Source organism: Ursus arctos, unplaced genomic scaffold (assembly GCF_023065955.2).
Source record: "Ursus arctos isolate Adak ecotype North America unplaced genomic scaffold, UrsArc2.0 scaffold_25, whole genome shotgun sequence".
Lineage (NCBI taxonomy): Eukaryota > Metazoa > Chordata > Mammalia > Carnivora > Ursidae > Ursus > Ursus arctos.
Genome location: NW_026622930.1, coordinates 30,041,538 through 30,065,626, shown reverse-complemented (window position 1 = coordinate 30,065,626; position 24,089 = coordinate 30,041,538). Strand labels below are relative to the sequence as shown.

Genomic DNA, 24,089 nt, shown 5'->3' with positions numbered 1-24,089 from the left:
TTAAGTCTCTCTTCTTTATACTCATCACTGCTTAGGCCTCCTGCACCTTGTAGTGATCTAGAGAATGGAAGGTCCCAAGGAATGGAATTGGGCCTGGGAAGAAGCGGAAACTCTGCTAGGTTTATAGGGAGCAGGTACCATGGCTACCCTCCGAGGTACTAAAGGTCCAGGCAACCTGTCTAACCCACAAAGCAAGGGAGAGGATTAAGAGATACAATCAGTTATTCAAAGGCATAGGAAAAGAGAGCTCAAGGAGTGGAAATCCTTTTGTAGCCAGACTTTGTCCAACCCACAGTAATAAATGGTAGTAAACATCTCGGATTTTTTTTTTCTCTCTGCATCCATCTTTTCTTATTCTGATAAGAACACCATGACTTCCTTCCACTGGGGTTTTTAACCTGCATATAGCTGAACGCTTTCCTGGCTTTGGGAGTTTTTACATGCCATCAGCCTCGCTGAGAACCATGCATTCCTCTGTCCACAGTACTTTATTTGAGATGAAAATGTGCACACAATGGGAAGATGTTTCCTTGGAACGAGATGCCATGTTTGGAGCACTAAGATGAACTGCAACTCTAAAGCCCGGAAAACCTGTGTGCGTAAAAATAACCTATGATTGAGCTATCTAGGAGAAGTAGAGAACACTTGCTAAACATGAGGTCAACAAACCAATACCTGGTACATAATAAGATATGCCATCATATTAATACGATACAGCCGATAGTAAAACACAAAATCTTAGAGTGTATTTGGCTTAAGTACCAAAGTTTGATCACTGTCAGAAGAGTGGTCACAGGTGGAACTGAGGTCATCTTTTCCTTCCGGACTGTTCTTTTTTGAGAGGGGACACACTTTTCCAGGGCACGAGTCAGGTGGCTAATAACAGGGTAGGATGCTTAGTGTAGTATCCGGTCAAGTGTAATAATTCAGTTATGACAGTAAAAAAGCAGAAAGGGCAATGATGTGAACAAAAGGCAAATTCTAGGGAGTATCAAGATACAAAAACTCAGAAGGCTAAATTTGTGTTCAAGTTTAAGAGGTCAACTTTGGGTTTAAAATGAGATATAAAGACAAAGGTCAGAACCTGAGTATACTCTGGATTCAAATAAGAAGTAAAAACAAGGAAATGGACCACGTAGGAAAAGGCTAAGGTAACTGCCTGGAACAGAAAATGCTGAAGATTCAACATATGGCACAGAAGTTAGTGATAGGTCATTGTAGTTTAAAGGTTCATAAACAAACACCAGTTTTCTAACGGTCTTTCTAGAGTACCTGTTTAAAAGTAACAGAATAAAAAAAAAGAATAAAAATAAATAAAAGTAATAGAATAAATAAGAAAGCAAGAAAAAAAAATGGGAAATTCAATTCCATACTTGACAGTATGGTAAACTATATATCCAGTTTCAGGCTCACATTGCAAACTAATTTAAACACCTGGATAGTTTTTTTTCTTAATCCTCCCAACATTTTATATGCATATAGGGTGTCCTAACAAGAAATGGAAATTATCTAAGACCAAAGTAGGGTAAAAGACAAAAAGATAAGTACTGTAAGGTAGGTGAAAAATCCCTAGACATTAGAGTAAGAAGACCTATCTTATATCTAATCAGAGTTTCCAGACAGAATGGGTAAAGGAATATTCCCAGAGATGCAGGCTGAAAGTTCTCCAGACTGATGAAAGATAAGAACGCTCCGATTAATATTTCTAAATCCCACACTGGATAAATTAGACTTCCACACGGAGACACATCACAGTGCATTTACAGAAGAGCAAAGAAAAGAAGAATGTAAAAGAAACTAAAAGAAAGGCGAGTAGATACAAAGTAATGGCAGTTTTACAAACAGCTGAATTCTCAACCACAGTGGTACTCGCCATAAGACAGGGGACTCACAAAGGGAAGATGTTTCCTTGGAACTGAGAAGAAAATCTGAGAAGAAAACCTAGTACTGAGTACCCGAGAGAATTCACACTTAGAAGAAAAGAGGTGAAATAAAACCTTTTCGAACAAAAATAATTTGCTACTAACAGACTCAGTTGAAGGACTCTAAAGGCTTACGTCACACACACAAAAAGAAATTGAGTTTAATAAGAAAATGTGATATAGGAGAATAAAGTGGTAAACATATGAATGAATCTAAATAAATACTGACTGGAGAAAACAGCATTAAAATAATATCTAATTTGGGAGAACTTTTTAAAAAATAAATATCCTGGGAAATATATGAGTTCAGAAAATCAGATTTAAAGTTTTCTAGTGCCCTTATATTATTTTAGGAGAGGCTGAAGATAACTTTGTATTTTGTTGCAGACAGTAATGCTAGTCCTCAGTATTTATGATTCTCCTCTCCTTTGGGGAATGCTGGGGGCTTGTACCTCCTTGCCTACTGGAAGTTAGCCTTGGCCATGAAACTAGCTTTGATCAATGAAATGTGAACAAAGGGTCACTTCCAAGAAGTATTTGAGTAAGTTTGAGTATCCATTCCCTCTTCCCTTACTGCTACGACCAGTGACTAGACTATTCCTGTTGAACCCTCAACAGCCTGTAACCCAGAGTGAGGATGAAATCTTGGTTCTGAGAATTTGGGGTTCTTCATATAACAATATACTTTATCCCAAAAGAAGCAAGCACTGGTACTGAAAGCACTGGGGAAATGTGTATTGAAGGTGAGCAACATGTAATGCCAAAATGTTTGGTAAAAAGTCATCTGCTCTAAGTTGGGAGACATATCATGTACCTAATAAAGTTACATGTGGCTCTAAGGGAAGAAGTTGGAAAAACAAACTTTACTAGTGAGAGTTGGTAATTAGCTGCTTTTGACCATTTCCTGGGTTCAGGAAAGAATTTGTATGTTTACAAACAGGAATAAAAGGGAGTAGAGAGAATCTGAAAATTCGTGGACTTTCAGAGATGGAAAAGAAAACTTCCTCACCACCCCAAAATGGCAGAGCTAAATGTAAGAAACTCTTTGAGCAACAAAGGCTAATTATAACTCAGCCCTGGAGCAAAGGTGAAATTAAAGGAGCGTTCGTTATAACTTTGTGGAAGCTGCTGGATGGATTAAGAACTTCAGGGCAAAAAGCAAATTAAGGATGTGATATCCAGCAAATAGTTCATTTAGATAAAATCACTCAGAGTAAATAGCTAAATATATGTTCTTCCCAGTGACATCCAATAGACTCAAGATATCTGATATTAAAGGGGGTGAGGACATAAGAATGTATGTCAGAGATGAGAAATATAACACTCTAAGAAAGCACACTGATAAATGGATACCGGCATATACAGCTGATTGAAATGAAATAAATAGCAAGTCTATTAAGTTTTGAGTTTAATTACCAGAGGAATTGGGCAACAGAAGGCTGAGAAAACTGCATGGCCCACAAGGAGATTCTATTGCCCTCTATTTCAGATGGGGCCAAGAAGAAGAATACAAAAGGAAGAAATTTCCTGAAGGTACAGTCAGGGCCACAGAGAACAATGGAAGAAGTCCCTTCACTTTCTACAGTAGATTTAATCAAGGAATATTCCCCACCCCAAAGATGGAGGGCCTTAACCACATGTGCCCACCAGAATTTCAAAACTGCTATGGACTAGTGATTGCTATGTATCATACAGTCTTTTCCAAATGGAAGTACTTTTCTATTTATGCTGTGCCTGTTTCATCATCGTATACTGGAAGCACGTAACAAACCCAATTTTTCTTTCTGGCTCAAAGGGCTTGTATCAAGAGTAAGCACATCGAGATCTGTTGTAGAGACTGCTGTGCATCCATCGAACTCTAAAATATAGAGGAAACCTGATCCTGAGCTAAACTTTCTGACTAGATGGGAATTTGGGGCGGCTCTCCTTTGAGGTGGGAGTAAGCTTAATCTACACGAGAGAAAGAATGATCCAAACATCTGGTGAGCAGAAAGGCAAACGATGGTCGACATTTTGTCTCTTCACCAGTATTTCAAGTTTTCCTTTCCTTCTACTCACATAAGAGGACTGCGCTTCCCTGCTCCTGCTAATTTGGGTGTGGTCATGTGACTTTTGTCCAGTGATATATGGGAAGTGACCCAAGGCAGATGTATTTCAGCACCACTGCAAACTATTCATTCTCTGATCTTGCTACTATCTTTGATGCTCTCAAATGGTCAATCTTCCATCAGCTTATAGTGCAGAGGGAGCATGCAAACCTTCATATTTCTAAGCCACTAAGCATTTGGGATTATTTATTCTCAGTCCATAATACAGTCTATCTTAATGGGCACTGGTATACAAGTTAAAATATATAGGGAAATAAAAGAATATAGAATGTAATTCTAAACTCTTAGGGGAGGAAAGGAATGAAAAATTAAAAATCAATCAAGAAGAAAGTACAATAGAAGACAAAAAGGAATACAGAGAGCAACAGAGGACAGAAAATAATAGGGAGAAATAAATTTAAGTGTACAGTTGACCCTAAAACAACATGGGTCTGAATGGCATGTGTCCACTTACATACAGATTTCTTACAGTACAGTACTGTAAATGTGTTTTCTTTTTCTTATGACTTTCTTAATAACACTTTTTCTTTAGCTTACTTTACTATAAGAATATAGTATACAATACCTATAACATATAAAATATATGTTAATTACCTGTTTATGTTATTGATAATGCTGCTGGTCAACAGTAGACTATTAGTAGTTAAGTTCTGGGGGAGTCGAAGTTATAGCAGATTTCTGACTACGTGGGGGTCAGTGCCCCCAACCCCTGTTTTGTTCAAGCGTCAGATCTTGTAAGGTTATCCTGCATTAATAAGTAATCCCCAAATCTCAGTGACTTACGAAATCTGTTTCTCACTCACACTGCATGCCAGTCTTTTGCTGGCCTTTGCTAGTCAATCTGGAACCCAGACTGAAGGAATGGCTTCAACCTGGAACCCAGACTGAAGGAATGGCTTCAGTCTGGAACCCATAGATATGGTGACACAGAAAAACTCAGAATAAAATAGTGACTCTACAAGCTTCTACTCAGAAGTAGTACATTTATTTCTACTTTTAATTGGTAAAAAAAAAAAATCATTAAGGCCAAGTATCTTAATAGACTTAGATGTCAATGGGGTTATAATACTTCAATAGGGATAGGCTTAGAAGAGACAGGCTTGTAAGGGTCACTGACTATTTTGATGATATCTACTATACCAAATATAAAACTGGTCCACATAAATAGGAAACGGTCTAAACTACCCAATTCGAAGTCAATGACTATCAGACTGGATTAAAAATAATACAATTCTCAAAAAGGAAAAAATAAAACAAGACGAAATCAAAGAGGGAGACAAACCATAAGAGACTCTTAATCATAGGAGACAAACTGAGGGTTGCTGTAGGGGTGGGGGTGGGGGGATGAGGTAACTGGGTGATGGACACTAAGGAGGGCACGTGACGTAATGAGCACTAGGTGTTATGTAAGACTGATGCATCACTGACTTCTACCTCTGAAATTAGTAATACATTATATGTTTATCAATTGAATTTAAAAAAAAATAAAAAGGAAAAAAAAAAAAAAACCCCAATCCAATTCTCTGGCTCTTTATAAGTGACAACACGAGGACAGAAAAAGTGTGAAAGTCAAAGCATGGAAAAAATAGACTAGGAAAATATTAAAGAAATCTGATATAACGATACTAATACCATAAAAAATAGACTTTAAAGCAAAAAAAGCATTTCTAGAGATAAAGATAATCACTATATAATGATAAAAGTTTCAATTCATCAGGAAAATAGAATAATCCTAGACTTTATGTACTTAATAACAGTCTCAAAATATACAGACAATTTCACTATCACAGAGGAAGATTTTAACTAATTTCTCATAGTAAATTAAATAGACCAAAAAAATAAGGACATAAAGAATCTGAGCAACACAATTAACAAGTTAAATGAAAAGCATATAGAGAGAGACTACTGCGCTCGACAGCTATGAGTATACATCTATCCAAACACACGGTATTTATAATAGTGCGTAAAACTAATGTCGGTAAATTTTTAAAAATCGGTATCCTACAGAACACTTACTTGACAACCACAAAATTCAGTCACAAATCAGTAACAAACAGACAAATAGAAATACTTCCATGTGTTTGAAAATTTTTAAAATTTATTTGAGTCAAAAAAAGCCACAATTTGCCGTGGAAACCAGTAAATTCTCAGAACTGAATGATAAAGATTGTCATATTCAATACTTGTGAGATGCTGCTAAAGTCTTACTTTGAAGAAAAGGGATCGTTGTATATTCCTAAGTAAACAAAAGGCTCAAAATCAGTGAACTTAAACCATTCCAACTTTAGACATTGGGGGAAAAATACAGAACAAACTTGACAAAGCAGAAAAGATACAATCAAGTTTTTATTGAGAGAAATTACATAATTACATGAGAAATCTTAGGCCAAACGCAACCCCAGCCTGCCTGTTTTAGACCAATCTGCGTATCAACAGCATCTTTTAAGGTCCAAATTCAAAACTGTATAAGAAAAGGAAAAAAAATCTGTAAGGGAATGAGGGGCAACAGAAGAGGCCAATGGAAGAAGCAAAGCAAGACTGTGGTTTTAGCTGGAACAAACCTCAGCCCCAAATCTCCAGGAGCTCTGACGCAGACACCACACCACAGTCTTTCCCGCCTTACAGCAGGGGAGGGAGGTTTCCGTACCTGCATTTCAGGGATTAGGTGGTCATAGTTTACAGGCGGTTACAGGGATAAGGAGTGCGCAACTTCCAGCTATCTCCTGCTGACGCTGCTCCAATCTACCAGGGGCGAGCCTCCCAGAAATGGTACAAGTGTGTTAGCAGCACCGCATGCAGCAGCTGGAGAAGAATGAGCACACCACGCCAACGACACGAGATCTGGACAGAGCACCAACACCGCCTGCCCTGCTCTACCCCCTTGTACAACTCAGGCCACTTGCTTTACACATTAGGTTCACTCCATTCTTTTGCAACGTCAGGATTCTGGTTGACCACAATTTCTATGAAAACTTAGAAGAGAAGTTAGTGGGATAAACTATAGCTTCCACAGCTGCAGTTGGTTCCGAGGTCAGAACTGATACATCATTTCCTTTCTTTACCACCCAGTCTATAGTCCCCTCACCGTGGGCCAGCATTTCTGCTGGTCTAAGTGGCTTGCATAGTACTGTCTGTCCCCTGAAGGGTCTGAGATTTGGGTTACCATGCTGTTGTCTGGCCACAGTGGAGCTCTACTTGCCAATTTACAGTGAATATGAGGTCTGGATTACCAAGAGATACCCCAGGAGTCCACACGAGTGCCAAACATATTCTTCCTTGCTACCATTACGTAGTGGCAACCCCACCTCCTCATGATAATCAACATCAATTACCCCTTCAAGTATGGTAACTCTTTTCTCCTCTTCCTGGTCTACCGGCACAATGAGCATAAAATGATCAACGGCAGCCACAGCCTTAAGTTTAGTGGAACTCTTACTGTTTTCCCTAGTGGAAGTGTCCCCTTTCTAGAAACTAGGACCTCTAGTTCTTCAACTGAAGAGTCTGAAGTTTCAGAAACTGGAAGCAGAAGTTTCCCAGGTGGGTTGCTGGAACAGAGCCATCCTTCCCACTCCTCGGTTCCCAGCAATAACACAGAACCATACAATCATCAGTGGTTTAAGGAAAAAGTGGCAAACTTTTTCTGTAAAGTGCCAGACGGTAACTATTTTAGACTTTGTGGACCATACAGTCTCTGACATGACTACTTAATTCTGCTGATACAGCATGACAGAAGCCACAGACAGTATGTAAATGATGCATGTGGTTGTGTTCCAATAATACTATGTTTGTAAAATAGCAACAAGCCCAATTTGGCCTTGGAACCAGTTCGCCAAGCTCTGCTTTAATCCACCCGCCGCACCCTGAAGGAATCCCTCTGTAGGCTATCACCCCAAACTGTTGCTTCAGCTGGGTTTCTCTGAGGCCATTTCACTGCTCTGTCAGGCTAGCAGCTTATGGATGATGTGGGATGTAGCAGGACCAGTGACACACACAGGCATCTACCCATTGCAGAACCTCTTTTTTCATAAAGTGGGTCCCTTGATCTGAAGTGACAGTAGGTGGGAGATCCCATGTCAGTAAATCAGATACTCGGGGAGTCCTTGAATAGAGGTGCTGACCAAGTATCAACAGGCAGGAAAAGTAAACGCACGCTTAGAAAACACGTCAAAATGAATTGCTGCCCCTTCACAGTGGAAGGGGCCTGATGTCATCAAGTGCCACTAAGTGACTGGTTGGTCTCCTCAAAGACTCACACACTAAGAGGGCTCGGCATCAGAGTCTGGTTGACACGTAGGGTGGAAGCAGCAGTAGCAAGGTCAGCTTTGATGAGGGAGGCCATGCTTCTGTGCCCATGCAGAGCCTTCATCTGTGCCACCACGGCTACTCCACTCGAGTCCATGACCTCAGTACTGGGGTGGCCAGGGACTGTGGCCAGTTGATATCTGCACTGCAGTTTGGGTAGATGGCAGCCATTCAGTGATGTGTTTCCGATGATCTCCTGCCCCTTCACTACCCTACCTTCCATGCAAGCATCAGAGCAGCCGCATATGCAGGGACTAACCAGTCAGGACCTCGACACCAAGTGGTCTAGGTTCAGACGCCGGTCAGTCAGATTACTGTCATGGAACATCAGCTGCTTTTATTGTTGTTTTGGTTTTTGTAAGCAGCCTCACTGAGATATAATTTACACACCATAAAATTCACCCATTTTAAAGTGTATAATTAAATTAATTTTATTATATTTATAGTTGTACAACCATCATCACGACCTGATTTTAGAACATTTCCATTACCCTAAAAAACCCTCAAGTCCATTTATAGCCATTCTCCATTCTCATTCCCAGCACTAGGCAGCCACTTATTTACTTCTATCTCTTTAGAGTTGCCTTTTTTGGATATTTAACATAAATGGATCCACGTATGTTCTTTTGTACCGGCTGTTTCCACTGAGTATGATGACTTTGTAACTCATCCACGTCGTAGCATATGTCAACACTTCAGCCCTGTTTTTGGCCAAATAATAGTCCATTGTATGACTATACCATATTTTGTTCACCCATTTACCAGCTGATGGACATTTAGGTTGTTTCCACTTTTTTAGCTATTGTGAAAAATACTGCCATGAATATTCATGTTCAAGTCTTTGTATGGTCATATGTTTCCATTTTTACTGATAAGTTTAAGGAAATTGGACTCGGGCACCTCACGGAAGGAAAGCCTCCAGTCCTATGTGAAGTTAGGCTTCGGCTTACCCCCCGCTACTGAGCTGAAGCAGCAGCACCCCCAGTCCCAGTTACTTCATTGTTGGGCAACCAAGGAGCACTCCCAGGGTCACCATCAGTCAGCGTAGGACATCTACGAACAGCCTACATACCTACTTAATGCTGAAACCTTTTACAATAAGGAACGAGACATTTCTACACAACACGGTACAGGAGGTTCCAGCTAGTGAAAGGCAAGAGAAAGAGTTAAAAGTTACAAGGACTGGAAAGGAAGAATCAGAACTGTTATTATTCAGAGATGCAGAGAAAAAAACAAAATAATTTACAGATAAATTATTGGAATGACAACGTTGTACAGTTACTGTATTTGGAATCAAAACCAAGACAAGTCAAGTTCTTTTATATACACCATCAAAACACAGCTTTTAAAATGTAAAACCTAATTAAGAAAAAAAGATTTACATTTACAATAGTATATAAAAATGAGATAGCTAGGAATAAATCTAACCAAAAATGTGTAAGACCTTCCTGAGGAAAACTGTAATACTTTCTTGAAGGACACTGAAGAAGACTTCTATAAGTGGGTAGTTATGCTACGTTTATATATACATAGACCCAACACAGTGAAGATGTCACTTCTCCTCAAATTGATTTATAGATTCCATTCAATCCAGTTAAAGGCCTAAGAAGTTTGGGGTGTTTGTTTTGTTTTCTTGGTTGGTGACCCAATAAGCTGTTTCCAAAACTTCTGTGGAAAAACAGAGGCCCGAGAATAGTTAGGTCATTCCTGAAGAGAAAGAATCAAGTGGGAGTCTTGTTCTATTAGATCTCAAGGCTTATAACTAAACTATCTTCATAAGGCCAATTGTACCTGTATGGAAACAGACAAAAACAGACTGATATATCAGAACAGAGATCTCGGACCACATGTATATGCAAACTTGATTTATGACAGAAGTGATAACATGGGCCAGTGGGTTAAGGGCCTTTCGATAAATGGTGCTGGAAAAATTGTTGATCCAAATAGTTAGATATGAAATTGGAAATCAATTTGTCATCATCAGAGAGGGCTAAAACTGTGGGTATTGTATGATGCAGAAATTTTACTCCCAGGCATACATGCTGGAGAAACTCTTGCACATTTTCACCAGAGCTTATGTATAAAAATGTTTAATGTGCAATATTATATGTAAGATCGAATGATAAGGGGAGAATCCATAAATTATTTGTGATTTGTTCACACTATGGACATACAATACAGTAGGGAAAATGAATGCATGCAGCTGTATGAATCCAAACTTCCAAGCATAGTATCAACAAGAAAAACTACCCAAATAGTTTATAGAACATGATTTCATCCATACTGAGTAAATAAACATGTAACACAAGACAATATATAACTTAGGAATACGTATATCTGCAGTTAAAATGTAAAAATAAAATAAGGGGAGTGATAAACAATCAAATATCCAAAATGCCTTGATGAGCTGGGGTAGGGAACCGGTTTATGCAGGGTGAGGCATGAAGTCGGGGAAAAGCACTTCAAATATGGTGGCGATGTTCTATTTCTTAGGTTGGGTGATAGGTCTACAACTTTTTAAAACTGCTCCTTTTATACTTTAAACATATAAACATTATTTTGTATGCATTAAACATTTAGTAAAATTGTTGCACCTATATTGTAGGGTCCGGATGGACTCCTAGTCAAATCTGATTTAAATGTGCACAAAGACACCAGCAAGGTATGAAAAGATTTACTGATCATATAATAAGGCTTCCTGGGGAAAGGGGGGAGCTCCCAAGCAGGCCCTAACATGGCTTGGGAGAGCAGGGAGAGACCGGCTTGAGGTTTTCATGGTGACTAGGGAGGGGTGATTAGAGCGAGGGTTCCCATGCATGGTTTGAAGGCCCACAGGCACAAAGGAAAGATCACTCAGGCTTTCTTATCAGCTTGCCCAGATGTGGGACTGACGGCCCACAGGGAGAGATGAGGCTTACAAGATGTCAGTTAAACATCAAAAAATAGAGTCATACTCTTTATTACAAAAATCTTTTAAACAAAACTGTATAAGGAAACAAAAGGGACGTCTGCCATGTCGGAAGTACTATGTCTGCAGAAAGAAGAATGTTACTTCTCCCTTTTAGATACTTCTCCCGTTCTTCTCCCAGGAATATACCACTAGAGGAATAACAATGGTCATACTGTTGAACTTGGTAGAAAATTTAAATTCTTAACTATTCCACAGAAGAAACTTAATATCAAGAAAAATTATTGCAGTAACATAAAGTTAGATATCAAGTCCTGTGGAATGAAAAGAATGAGAATTGCTGAAGATGTTTAAAAGTTCCTGGGATTATGCAGTAGTATAAATATCAGCTGGGTCTCTGGTACCTGAGCTGAGTCCAAAGGACTCATTTGCTTTATCACCATGGTAGTGAAGAAACTCTGCAACCTTCCACTGACTAAGTATTTCATTCCTACTGAAAAGATAGAGACAATGAATTATAAGTGTACATCAATTTTTGAGACACCTACTGGGTACTGCTGCAGGCATAAAGATGAAAAAGATTTAAGCTATGCTCTTTAGGGACTCACAGTTTCTTGTATTACTTCCGCAGTCTACGGTGTGAAAATTTGGATTTACTGAAAACCTACAGCCAGACTAATGGCTCAAATGATAAAATAATTCATCGGACTGCTTTCAACATACTTCAATATTAAAGAATACATAAGAACCATTAGAAACTGTATCTACTGCATGATAAATGCTCACAGAAGAAGGAAATACCCATGTGTTTAAGAAAATTCTTAATAAACAGGTTGGGGGTGAATGATAAGACCCTGAGAGCACAGTCAGTAGAGCTAAAGGTGAAAAAACAGCTCAATTTCTCTGCATTCATAAAGATGAAAAATGTGGGAGGAGTAGAGAAGAGAGAACAGTAAATTTAAACTGGTTTGAGAAACTTTTGGAACAGTATACCCTGAAATTGTAAGTTATTGACACAAATGAAATGCAAATTCCTCCATTCCCCCAATCTTTAGTAAAGCATTCTACACACACACACACACACACACACACTGAGTGCAACATTTAGTTTGATCCATAGTATCAGGTGAGTATAATTATAATATTGTAAAAATATTTCTTATGTACCGAGTGGTATTCTCAGTTCTCTAAATACTAATGTATTTAAGTGTTTTACAGTAATTAATTTATTTAATAATACTCAAGGCAAACCTCTAAGGTAAGCGGTAATATTTTTACCATTTTCCAAGTGGGTATCGAAAGCACAGAGAAGTTATGGAATTTGTCCAAGGTCTTAGCAGCAGCTAGGAGCCAACCTGGCTCCAGTGGCAGCAATATGGAGAGCAGTGCCCAAATCATAACCAGAGTTGGAGGACAAGAAGCCAGCTCCACCACAACAGGGGTGTTGGGAGAGTTGGCCGACTGAGGACCACAGATGTGCAGAGGAGCGGGTGAGAGGAGACAGACTCAAGATGACCACAGAACAGAAGTGCAGAGCAAACGCCCCATGAGCCCAGCAGTCTAAAATGATGTCGTCCAAAACTGTTAATGTGTACCATGGCCCTGTCCTTTTGGGAGCCCGGGAGAGACATGAATGAGGAAAGCCGAAGGTCCTACCATTTGCTGGATGGGGCTGAAGACCAAGCAGCAAACTGCTCAGACGATCTTACCCACGACCCCTAACCAGGGTGTCCTCAGGTACATGTTATGTTCTCAATGCATAAATACATAAATATATGTGGGTACATTTGATATAATTTCTTTCCATGTAAGATGTATGCTTTAACTCCTTTCTTAGGTGTTACTTTCCTTTTCTATAAGATTAGATTCCTTTCAGATTCCTTTCAGCTCCATACTTTTGTCTCTAAGTAAGTGACTTGGGCATTTTGCTCAAAATCTTTCAGCAAAGATCACTATTCTTCTAAAATGGCCCTTATTTATGGGGAGCCTGGGCGACTCCGTTGGTTAAGTGCCCGACTCTTGGTTTCCGCTTAGGTCATGATCTCAGGGTCATGAGATCGAACCCTGCATCAAGCCCTGTGTTGGGCTCCACGCTCAGCGCAGAGTCCGCCTGTCCATCTCCCTCTGTCACTCCCGCAGTTCAAGCACGTGTGCACTCTCTCTCTTAAATAAAAATCTTAAAATAAAATTCTCTCATTCTGTTTGTTAATTTCCATCCTGGTGGCCACCACCCAGGTTCACATCCCTATCCCTTCATTCCTGGACTATCTGCTCACTGGTCTATCAACTTCGTCCTCTCCAAGTTTCCAAGTTGTTACTGCTCCTTCCACCCTACACATTCAATGAATTTTATGAATCTGAAATCTTCAAGGGTCTCCACTGACAATGTGAAAAACGTTCTCCATTATATGACCTTAACCAATTTAGTCTTCTCTCTAGTTACCACTCCATTCTCTACCTCCCTTAACTGCAAAATTACTTCTTGGAAGTTTTCCACATTACCTGTTCTCCCTTCCTTACTTCCCATTCTCTCTTCAATCCATTCCAATTCAGCTTTTCCCCCACTCCTCCTCTGAAATGACTTTCACGTGACCAAACTCAATAACCAGTCCTCTAAGTCTCTTCTCACATAAAGTCTCAAGCATCTGATACAGCTGAACATTCTCTTCTTGAAAAACTTTTTTTCCCCTTGATTTATGTATGATGCCATTCAGGATAAAACCTGTATGGGTTTTGTTTTTACTCTGATTTTTACCTAGCTTCCTTTGAAGCATATACTCATTTGTCTTCTATTCTCTTCATATTGCCACCTTCTTAAGAACAGATATTGATTTTGCCTTATATATCAATCTAATCAGCTGCTTACTAATATACCCACGTGAACAGCAAGATCTCAAAAAGTTTCCTCAAACACAACAGACTGCTGGCTTTGTAGCTTAGAGCTATTATCTTTCCTGAATATCTGCTCAATTGTCCTAAAAGCAACACTACCGCTTTTTAAGATTAAATCCCAACAGAATTGACCACTTCCTCCTCTGTGCTCCCAATGCCATGCCCTTGTATCTCTCAAAGCCCCCAAACCCTCCATTTCCTTCACTGGCTTATAGGTCTGTCTTAATCTACAAGGTTGAGAGTTTTGAGAGTTCCCTGAGGCCACAGAATGTGTCTGGGTTTGTGTCTCTGTGTGTGGCAGTTCTGATAAGTTGCTCAGTGCCCACCACTTAGTAGCCATCCAAATAATACATGGGAAATACTTGAGTCAAGGCTTGAATGAACCAGGCCAGGAGGAGCAGTAAAAGAAGTTGATGCTGACTGTTGCTACGGAAGCCCATGGAATAGGAGAGCTGGCTGGTCACCCTGTAAACCTGGCTCAGCCACAGCTTGTTCATGTGCTTTGAGTCTGGTTGTTGCTTGTACCTCTGGGGTGGGGAAAGGTGCTTCTTGAGACCTCACACACTGTTCCCGCCCACATCTCACCTCATTCGGCTGAAGCAAAAGCGCTGAAGCAAAAAGGCTTGAGTTGAGTCCCAGATTCACCCTTAACTACAAGGACACTTAGGAGCCACAAAAGCCCATCTGTCAAATGTAAATGACTGTCTGGATTCAAAGGGCTATTGTAAAGCGCAAATAAAGACTCAGCTGACTGCACTCTCACGCACATTTGTATTTCGAGATTCTAGCAGATTGCTTAGGATATAAATGGTGCTCAGTAATGTTCGTTAGTGAACAAAAGATCAACCCGTTCTTCTACGTCCCCCCTACTGGCAACCGGCACAACTCAGAGATCTTGGGACCTCACTCACTGAGGTTTCTCCCTCTTCCTCACTGCCCCTTCTAATGTGTCATCCTATCTGGTTAGTTTCCTCTTCAAATCCCTCTCTCTCCCCCTCTCTGTTCTCTGTCTCTACCTTGCCTCAGTCAGCATCCTCACCATTTCTCACATGTTTCTCCTTCTACTGACAACGGACTTTTTGGTTGATTTTAGTTTTTTACTGCTATGAATTATGCTATTATGTGGCTATGAACAATCTTATGCATGTATCTTGATGCACAGGCACATATTTCTGTTTCCAAATTAATTGTGCCAATTTATACCCCACCAGCAGCATATGAGATTTCTAGTTATTCCACACTGTTGTCAATTCCTACTATTTTCTTCTTTGTAAAAATATTTTAGCCATTCTGCTAGACGTGCAGTGGTATCTCACTGTGGTTTCAATTTGTATTTTTTTTTAAGATTTTATTTATTTGACAGAGAGAGTGAGAGTGCGCGCGCACACACGCAAGCAGGCGGAGTAGCAGGCGGGGGCAGAGGGAGAAGCAGACTCCCCGCCTAGCAGGGAGCCCGACCTGGGGTTCCATCCCAGGACCCTGGGATCATGACCTGAGCCAAAGGCAGTCGCTTAACCAACTGAGCCACCCAGGCACCCCTAATTTCTATTTCTTTCTCTGTTTTATGAGGCTGGGCCCTTTTCACATTGGTATTGGCAATTTGGATATCTTCCTTTGTGAAGCCTTTGTCCTTCTATTTTTGATTCATAAGAAGTTCATTTTATATTCTGGACACAAGCCCTTTATTGACTGTATATGTGGCAATAAAGTCCTCCTAGTTTAAAGCTTGTCTTTTCTCTTTCTTAATGTTATCTTTTGATGAACCTAAGTTCTTCATTTTAATATTGTCCAATTTATCAATATCTTCCTTTAGGGGCATCTGGGGGGTGCAGTCAGTCAAGCGTCCAACCCTTAGTTTCAGCTCAGGTCATGAGCTCAGGGTTGTGAGATTGAGGCCTGTGTCGGGCTGTGCTGAGTGGCTTAAGGCTCTCTCTGCTCCACCATCCCACTCTCAAATAAATACATCTTTTAAAAAGGTTTTTTCCTTTACAGGGAATTACTTTATATCCCATTTAATTATTATTTTTCTGCTCTGAATTAATATATTATCTAATATTACCTAAAATTTTACAAATCTCTTATATGGAGATGTATAGCTAATAGAACACTGATTTTATGTGGTATGGGATAAGAATCAAGATTCCATTTTTGGGGGCGTGTGCATATTTCTTTGTCCTAGCACAATATACCTGAATCTTCCTTTACCTCTACGTTTTTAGTTTTTTCTTCATAAATCAGGTATTGAGATGTATGGGTCTTTTTCTCTTTAATCTTTAGGTTTTACCTTGTCTATTCATTTATCCTTGCACATACACCTTAGCCTGTCTTGGGCAAATCTTGGCCCTTTGAATTTTCCAACATAAACTTTAGAATCACCTTCTCAAATTTCACAAAATAGTTGTTGGAATTGTGACTGGAGTGTATTACATTTATAGATCATGCTGGATTGAGATGACATCTGTATGATTTTGAATCCTATAATCCATGAACTGGTATATATATATCATTACGTTTACTGTAGGTCACTTTTAACCTCAATAATACTTTCTAATTTTTTTTTAAATTTTCTAATTTTCTGTGAAGAATTCTTTAATACCTTTTATGCAAAATATTGGGTTGCAATATGCAAAATATTATAAATGGTATTGTTTCTAAAATTAACGTTCAATTTTTTACCTTGCTTTATAGAAATACAATCGATTCTTGTCTATGGATCTTAAATTGCAAACTTGTTAAACTCTTTAATTCTAAAAACTCACCTGTGGAGCTTTTTGGATTTTTCACACAATTACATTCAAATAATGACGTTTTAAATATTCTTCCCAATCTGTCACCAATTATTTTCATTTTCTTGCCTTACTAGATTGGCTAGGACTTCCAGTACATTGTTGAATATAAGTGGTAATTATGGGCATAGTGTGGGAATCCTTGATCTAATCTCAAAGGGAACGACTTCAACATTTCACCATTAAGCCTGACATATTTTGCAGGCTTTTTATAGATAAACTTGCATCAGAATAAGAAATTTCCCCTCCATTTTTACTACTATTAGTATGCTAGACAATAAAGATACTCCCCCTCACTGTTTCTATTTTTTTTAAGCTTTATTTGAGAGAGAGACAGAGAGAGCACGAGTTGGGGGTGGGGGAAGTCCCTGAATTTGGATCAAGGTATTTTGGATTGCTGTTGCCTCTAGGCACTGGGAGGAGAGAGAGAGAAGCAGACTCCCCACTGAGCGGGAGCCCTATGTGGAGCTCCATCCCAGGACCCTGAGATCATGACCTGAGCCGAAGGCAAATGCTTAACCGCCTGAGCCACCCAGGCACCCACCCGTTGCTGTTTTTATAGTTATTTTCCTTTTCATTGGTTTTCAGCAAGTTTTTTATAATGTGCAGTTATTACTATTATTGCTATTACTATTCTACATGTAGTCTGTAACAATTCTTGAATTTGCAGCTTGATATCTTTCATGAGATTTGGCAAATTCTCAACCATTAGTTTGTTCAAATGTTGCTTCTGCCCCATTCATTTCATACCTGCTTTCTAGGACTTCAATTATATGAAGGTTAGACCTTCTCATGGTATCTTCTTTGTATTTTACCTTCTCATCACTATTTTTCATCATTTCTTGTGTCCATGTTTTATTCTGGATATTTTTTTTCCAGAACTTTCTTTCAGTTTGGTAATTTTTTGTTCAGTTGTGCTTTGTTTCTTATTATTTTACCTAACGACTTTTAAATATTTGTTATACTTTTCATATTATAATATCTTTTGGTTCTTTTTCAAATTTACTGTGTCTTTCATAGTTTCCAGTTCTTTGCCAAAATTAAAAATCTTGTCTTTTATCATCTTACATCTATTAAGCAGTTTTCTAAGTCTCTGGCTGGTAACTTCAATAGCTTGAGTCCTCATGAACCTCGTATTTGTTGTTTCTGCTGGTTCTTATTCATGTTATTTTGTCTCTTTGTGTGCCTGGTTATATCTTTTAAAATTCTGTTTAATATTACATTTACAGAATTAATTTGTGGCCTAAGACTGTGTTTTAATTCTCTAGAGAGAATTTCACTTTTTTTCCTGCCAGTGCCTAGAGGCAACAGCAATCCAAAATACCTTGATCCAAATTCAGGGACTGAGATAATGTGTTTTGGGTTTTTTTTTTAAATAGAGCTGCTGAGACATACTTCACATACCATAAAATTCACCTGTTTATAGTATACAATTCAAGAGATTTTAGTATATTCATAGAGCCCTGTAACCCTTACCACTATCTAAATTTAGAACATTCTCATCACTCCAAAAAGAAACATCATACCAATTAGTACTCACTCTCTATTCTCTGTCCAACCCTAGGCAACCACTCATCTACTTTTGGTCTCCATGGCTTTGCATTTTCTAGAGATTCCATACAAAAAAAAAATCATACAATACATGACATTTTGTACCTGAATTTTTTCATTTAGCAAAATGTTTTCAAGGTTCATCCATGTTGTAGCACGCATCAGTACTGCATTCCTGTTTATTGCTGAATAATATTCCATTGTATAGATAGACCACTTGTCTATCCATTCATCAGCTTATGTACTTTGGATTATTTCCACTTTTAGTTATTATAAATACTACTACTATGAATATCTGTGTTAAAGTTTCTATGTGGATATATGTTTTAATTTCTCTCAGGTATATGAATTGCTAGGTCATATGGCAACTCTATGTTTAACATTTTAAGGAACTGCCAACCTATTTTCAAGGTGAATGGACTCTGGAATGAGTCAGTAAAGCTCTCCGACTGTCCAATCCAAAGCCATAATAGTTTACTAGGTACCCCTTTTGGTGGGCCCTGGATCCAAATTTTTTTATTCTTATACCTCCAACAATGTCATAAGTACTGCATAATCTCTTAGCACCTCAGCTACCATTTCTAAAATTAGAAACTGACTTGGTCCATTCAGGCTGCTATAACAGGATACCATACCCTGGCTGGCTTACATGCAACAGACATTTATTTCTCACAGTTTTGGAAGCTGAAGTCCGAGACCAAGGTGCGAAGAAATTCAGTCTAAGAGCCCACTTCCTTGTTCAGTTTTCTGGCTGTAACCTCACATGGCAGGAAAGGTGACAGAGCTCTGTGGGGCCTCTTTTATAAGGGCACTAATCCCATTCAATAGGGTTCCATTGTCATGACCTAATCATCTGGTCCCATGATGGGCACTGATCCCATCATGAGGATTATGTTTCAACATGAATCTGGGGGGAGATACAAACATTCAGCCTATGGCAGAAACACTCTCTGGGGAAAAACAACACCAAATTTCATGCTCAGCTCTCTAGATTCCTTTCTTCTCTCCATTCTCAGCCTGATAATTATTCTCTATCTTGTTATATCTTTTATGCCTTCAAGTAGATTTTTTTATTGTAAATCTTATTTAGATTCTCTGGTTTTCTTAGAGTTTGATCTGAATCACCTGGTATATCACTATTGATACTAGGGGTCTTGTAGTTATTTCTTCAGTTGTCAGTTTGCCCCAACTCCACTGCAAATTCCTTAAGGGAAAGGACTGTGTCTTGGTCATTTCTGCAGCACCAGATCCTGTCAGCAAGCAGATGCTTCATAAATGTTTATATCAGTCTAGGTTATTGCTTTCAAGTATGAAACAGATTCTAAGTGATCTAAGCTGTTCACACAATCCAGGAAAGCTAGAGAGTCAAGCATAATAACCATGAAGCCAGAGCACACCTAGCTCCACAGATGGTCCAGGGTAGATATGGCCACTGCTGCTGACAGGCCCAGACATAGCAGCCTGTATGATGGATACCACCAACACTGGCTCCTGGGCACTGACACCACATCTGCTCCTTGGTAAAGCAGTGGTATTGTTGCTGCCGAATAGAAGACCCACAGGAAAAGGGATGGAAGTAAAGAGGGGGGGAAACTGAGGAAGGGAAGGCCCAACAAGGACATGATGTTTTGCAGAAAACTGGTTTTGTAAAGGAATTGATAAGGAAATTCAATCTATTTTCAGTATTTCAAAAATTGAAGTAGAAATCTTATAAAACTGGAGAGTAGGTTTCTTGATTTCCGGGGTCATTCCATAGTGAATTATTACATTTCCAAAGACTAAGCAGATGATACAAAAGAATAAAATGATCCAGAAAGATCGATCCCACTGTGATCACCCCACCCCTCTTCTTCGCCCTGGCATGCCCTGCTGGAGAAGACCGTGATCCGTTTCACATACTCCTCTTTTCCGGAATCCCCAAATTCCTTTTCTGTCATCATGCTCTGAGCAAATAAATTTCACTGCTTTTCAAAAGGATTTCCTCAGAAGCTGCTATGTGAGCCAAGGGTCCCAACAACTTCCATGTCAATGCCTTTCAAGAAGAACCAGAGATCTGTTAATAAAATGATATTTCTCACCTACTTACATATAGCTTTTATAAGACTGTTTCTTCAGAAGCAGGGGACTCCTAAGGGACTGTCATCAGCCATCCTGCCCACAGGGCATCAATTCCAAAAGTAAGGGTAACTCTGTAGAGGCCTAGGAAGGTCTGACTTCACCATGAAGGACTTTTTTTAAAAAAAAATACATTTTGCTATTTACCAAAAGATCTGTATGCAATATCCCAAAGCCAGGTGACTACTTCATCTCATTTCTTAACTGCATTTTATGAGATTCCTAGGCAGTCTGTCATCTTCTTTCCCCTGTTTAGAGTCTTCCTCTACTTGTTTATTGTATTATGTCCAGGGATTTCAGTTGTTAAGAGGGAGTACAGGGGATACTTATACTCCATCTTGGCCAGAACGATAAGCCCTCCACATTTTTAAAGCAATGGATATCATTCTAACACACAGATATAAATACATAAATTTCAAAGCTTTCTTTTAGACATATAAACTACCTCTTTTTTCTTTTCTTCAAAATTACAAATAACATGGTAAAGAACATCTGAATATTGACTTCACAGAGGTGGAAATGTTAGGTCAAAGGGATACCCATTTAAAATTATTTAATTTCTTAAAAATTGTATTATGTTATGTTAGTCACCATACAGTCCATCATTAGTTTTTGATGTAGCGTTCCATGATTCATTGTTTGTGTATAACACCCAGTGCTCCATGCAATGCATGGCCTTCTTAGTTTTATATCATTACTTAACCATTTTAGTGAGCTGCATAAGCTTATCATTTGCTTTTCAAACATATTTAAGATGACTTATTTTTTAATGGAAGATTATGATAATGATGATTGTTATTTGTGAGATATTTATACATTTTTCCTGTCATACTCAGACAGGACTTCTCCAAAATAATAAAAATCTCCTTGTGGTAAGCAGTATAATCCCCACCACTCCCAAAGATGTCCACATTCTAATCACTGGAAACTGAATGTATTATCTTACAGAGCAAAAAGGAATTAAGGTTGCAGACAGAATTAAGGTAGCTAACAGTTTCCCTTAAAATAGGAAGATTATCCAGGCGATCACAATGGAGTCACCAAGGTCCTTAAAAGTGGGAAAGGGAAGCAGAAGAAAAGGTCAGAAGGATGTGATGAGATATGAGAAGGGCGCAACCCTCCACTGCTTGCTTTGCGGATGGAAGAAGAGGCCACAAGCCAAGGAACAGAGACGGCCTCTAGAAGCAGGAAAAGGCAAGAAAACAGATTTTCCCCAAGAGCCTCCAGAAAGGAGTGCAGCCCTGAGAACACCCCGATCTTAGCCCAGTGACACTGTTGTCAGACTTCTGACATCCAGAACTGTAAAATAATAAGTCTGTTGTTTTAAGTCACTAAGTCTACGGTAATTTGTTACACAACAGTAGAAAACTAATACCGATAGTAAAATGACACATAGGTCTTACCAAAAAATGTGGAAGTGGTGGACAGAGTCTGGGAAGCACTGTGTGCCGAGAGGATACTGAGAGACACGTATGTCTAGAGCTGTAACTGCCAGTGACAAGTAGGATTACCTCGTAAGTAAACAAAATGCTTAAACCTTCTCTTACCCTAACCATGTTATAGCAAACTGAGGTTAACCAGACTGAGGCACCTTTCTCTCTCTGGCCCTACGGCCCACATTAGGAGACCGACACAGCAATTCCAGTCCTTATGTTAAATTCAAAATTGCACCTGACTACCTATCAATATAATTTCAAGCACGTGACAGGAATGTCCCTCCAATGGTGAAAAGCACATGCGAGTGGTTATTCGTTGAAATCCTGGAAATAAGGCCCTATAAAAAAGGATTGGTAATATGCTAATGGGCTCTAGCGAAACCCCAGTAAATTGAAATTACATGTATCACATCGAAATTACAGGGAGAAAGAACACCCTCTTCTCTACTCTGTGATTAGTGATGAAGGCTGAGAAGCCCCACCACTTTCCTCTTTATGAAGGTTGACTTACTAAAGGTAAAGAGCTGCGTGGATCCACCATTCCAAGTATTTAAAGTGGCAACTGTCATTTTGCCTGCACAGTGGTTACCTGGTCTAAAGATATGTTTTTGTGTACAGCAGCCATGTATACTACGCTTAAAGTAACAGGGAGGAAAGAAGGAAGCAACGCTGATATACACTAATTACCTCAAAATAACAGAAAACAAGTTTAGGCTAATTTACTAATATTGTTGTTCTTTGGGGGAAAAAACTACTGCTGTGTATATATACAAGTATACATACAGATATACACATGTGTATTTCATATATCTGACAGATGATATTTTCTGAAGATATCTTCCATCCCACATTCTCTCATGCCGGGTGACCCTGCCGTTCTGCCATCAAGAGATGGAGTCTAATCCTCCTCTCCTTGAATCTGGGCTCCACTGGCCTTAATGGTTTGCATGTAACTAACAGAATGCAGCAATAATGAATGTGGGTTACTTCCAAGTCTAGATAGATAGATAAGAAGAAGAAAGAAAGAATAGCAGCAGCAGTAGTAGTAGAAGAAATAGTTTCTACCTGGTTCACTTGGAACTCGGTCTGCAGATATTCTCTTTCAGGACAGTCCCTTAGGAGAGTGTTCTGTGCTATGAGAAGCATGGAGGGGCCACATGGAGGGGCCCTGAGTAGATACCATGACAGCCATTCCAGGCTAGAAGCTAAATATGTGCATGAAGAAGCCTCAAGATAACCCTAGTCCCAGGGCATTCACAATTCCTGCCCAATGAGTAGGAAATATGAGAATATGAGTAGGAATCTAAGACATAACTGAGGACTAAAGCGAAGTAGTGGAAAAAATTATTAGGTGATAGAATAGAGACATTTAAGAAACAAACCAAGATCTTAGTGAATTCTGGTAGTGGGGCTGAGGAAGGTGAACATGTATATAGGTGAATATTATATATTATGTTGTAGAATGAAGAACAAAGCTTGAAAAAGAAGTCAAGTGTGGTTTTGAACATGCAGAATTAGAAGTATGTAGGAGGCAGTACTGAAAAATAGCAATTAATGTGCAGACCAAAAAAAAATCATGAAGGAAAATGAGAAAGGACTGCAACCTAACAAAAAAGGAGGAGGAGGAAGAAGAGGAGGAGCAGGGTGGAGAAGAAAGCAAGAACAATGGGTTTACAACAACAACGTGGTTTTCAAAGAGCAGGAAGTCAGCACTGGTAGCATATACTACAGAACGGTCAGGGTGGATAAAGATGAAAAAAACATTAGATTTAGAAAGTAGTGAGTCACTGATACTATATCAGCAAGGGAAATGGAAGGAACAGATAGAGAAGCTGAAGCATCAAATTAATTATTTTTTCAAGAGCATTATCTGAGGAGAAAATTACTTAGTGTATCCCTGTTACTAATATTTATCAGAAGACATAATCCACCTTGAAGATGTTATAGTAATTATGGGATATATATATAACAATACACTGCTTTTAATAACATTGCTACAAGGAAACAGGATGCATTACTTGAGTTCATTTCAGTAATTTTGCTGGGTTTAAGAGCGCTGAATCCAATAT

The 24,089-nt window shown here is 39.1% G+C and overlaps 1 protein-coding gene across 2 annotated transcripts in view; it reads right to left on the bottom strand.

Moving 5' to 3' along the window:
• LOC113270384 (cytochrome c oxidase assembly protein COX16 homolog, mitochondrial) overlaps positions 1-24,089 on the bottom strand; it is an 82,611-nt gene that overhangs the window by 25,133 nt on the left and 33,389 nt on the right. The window lies entirely within an intron of this gene.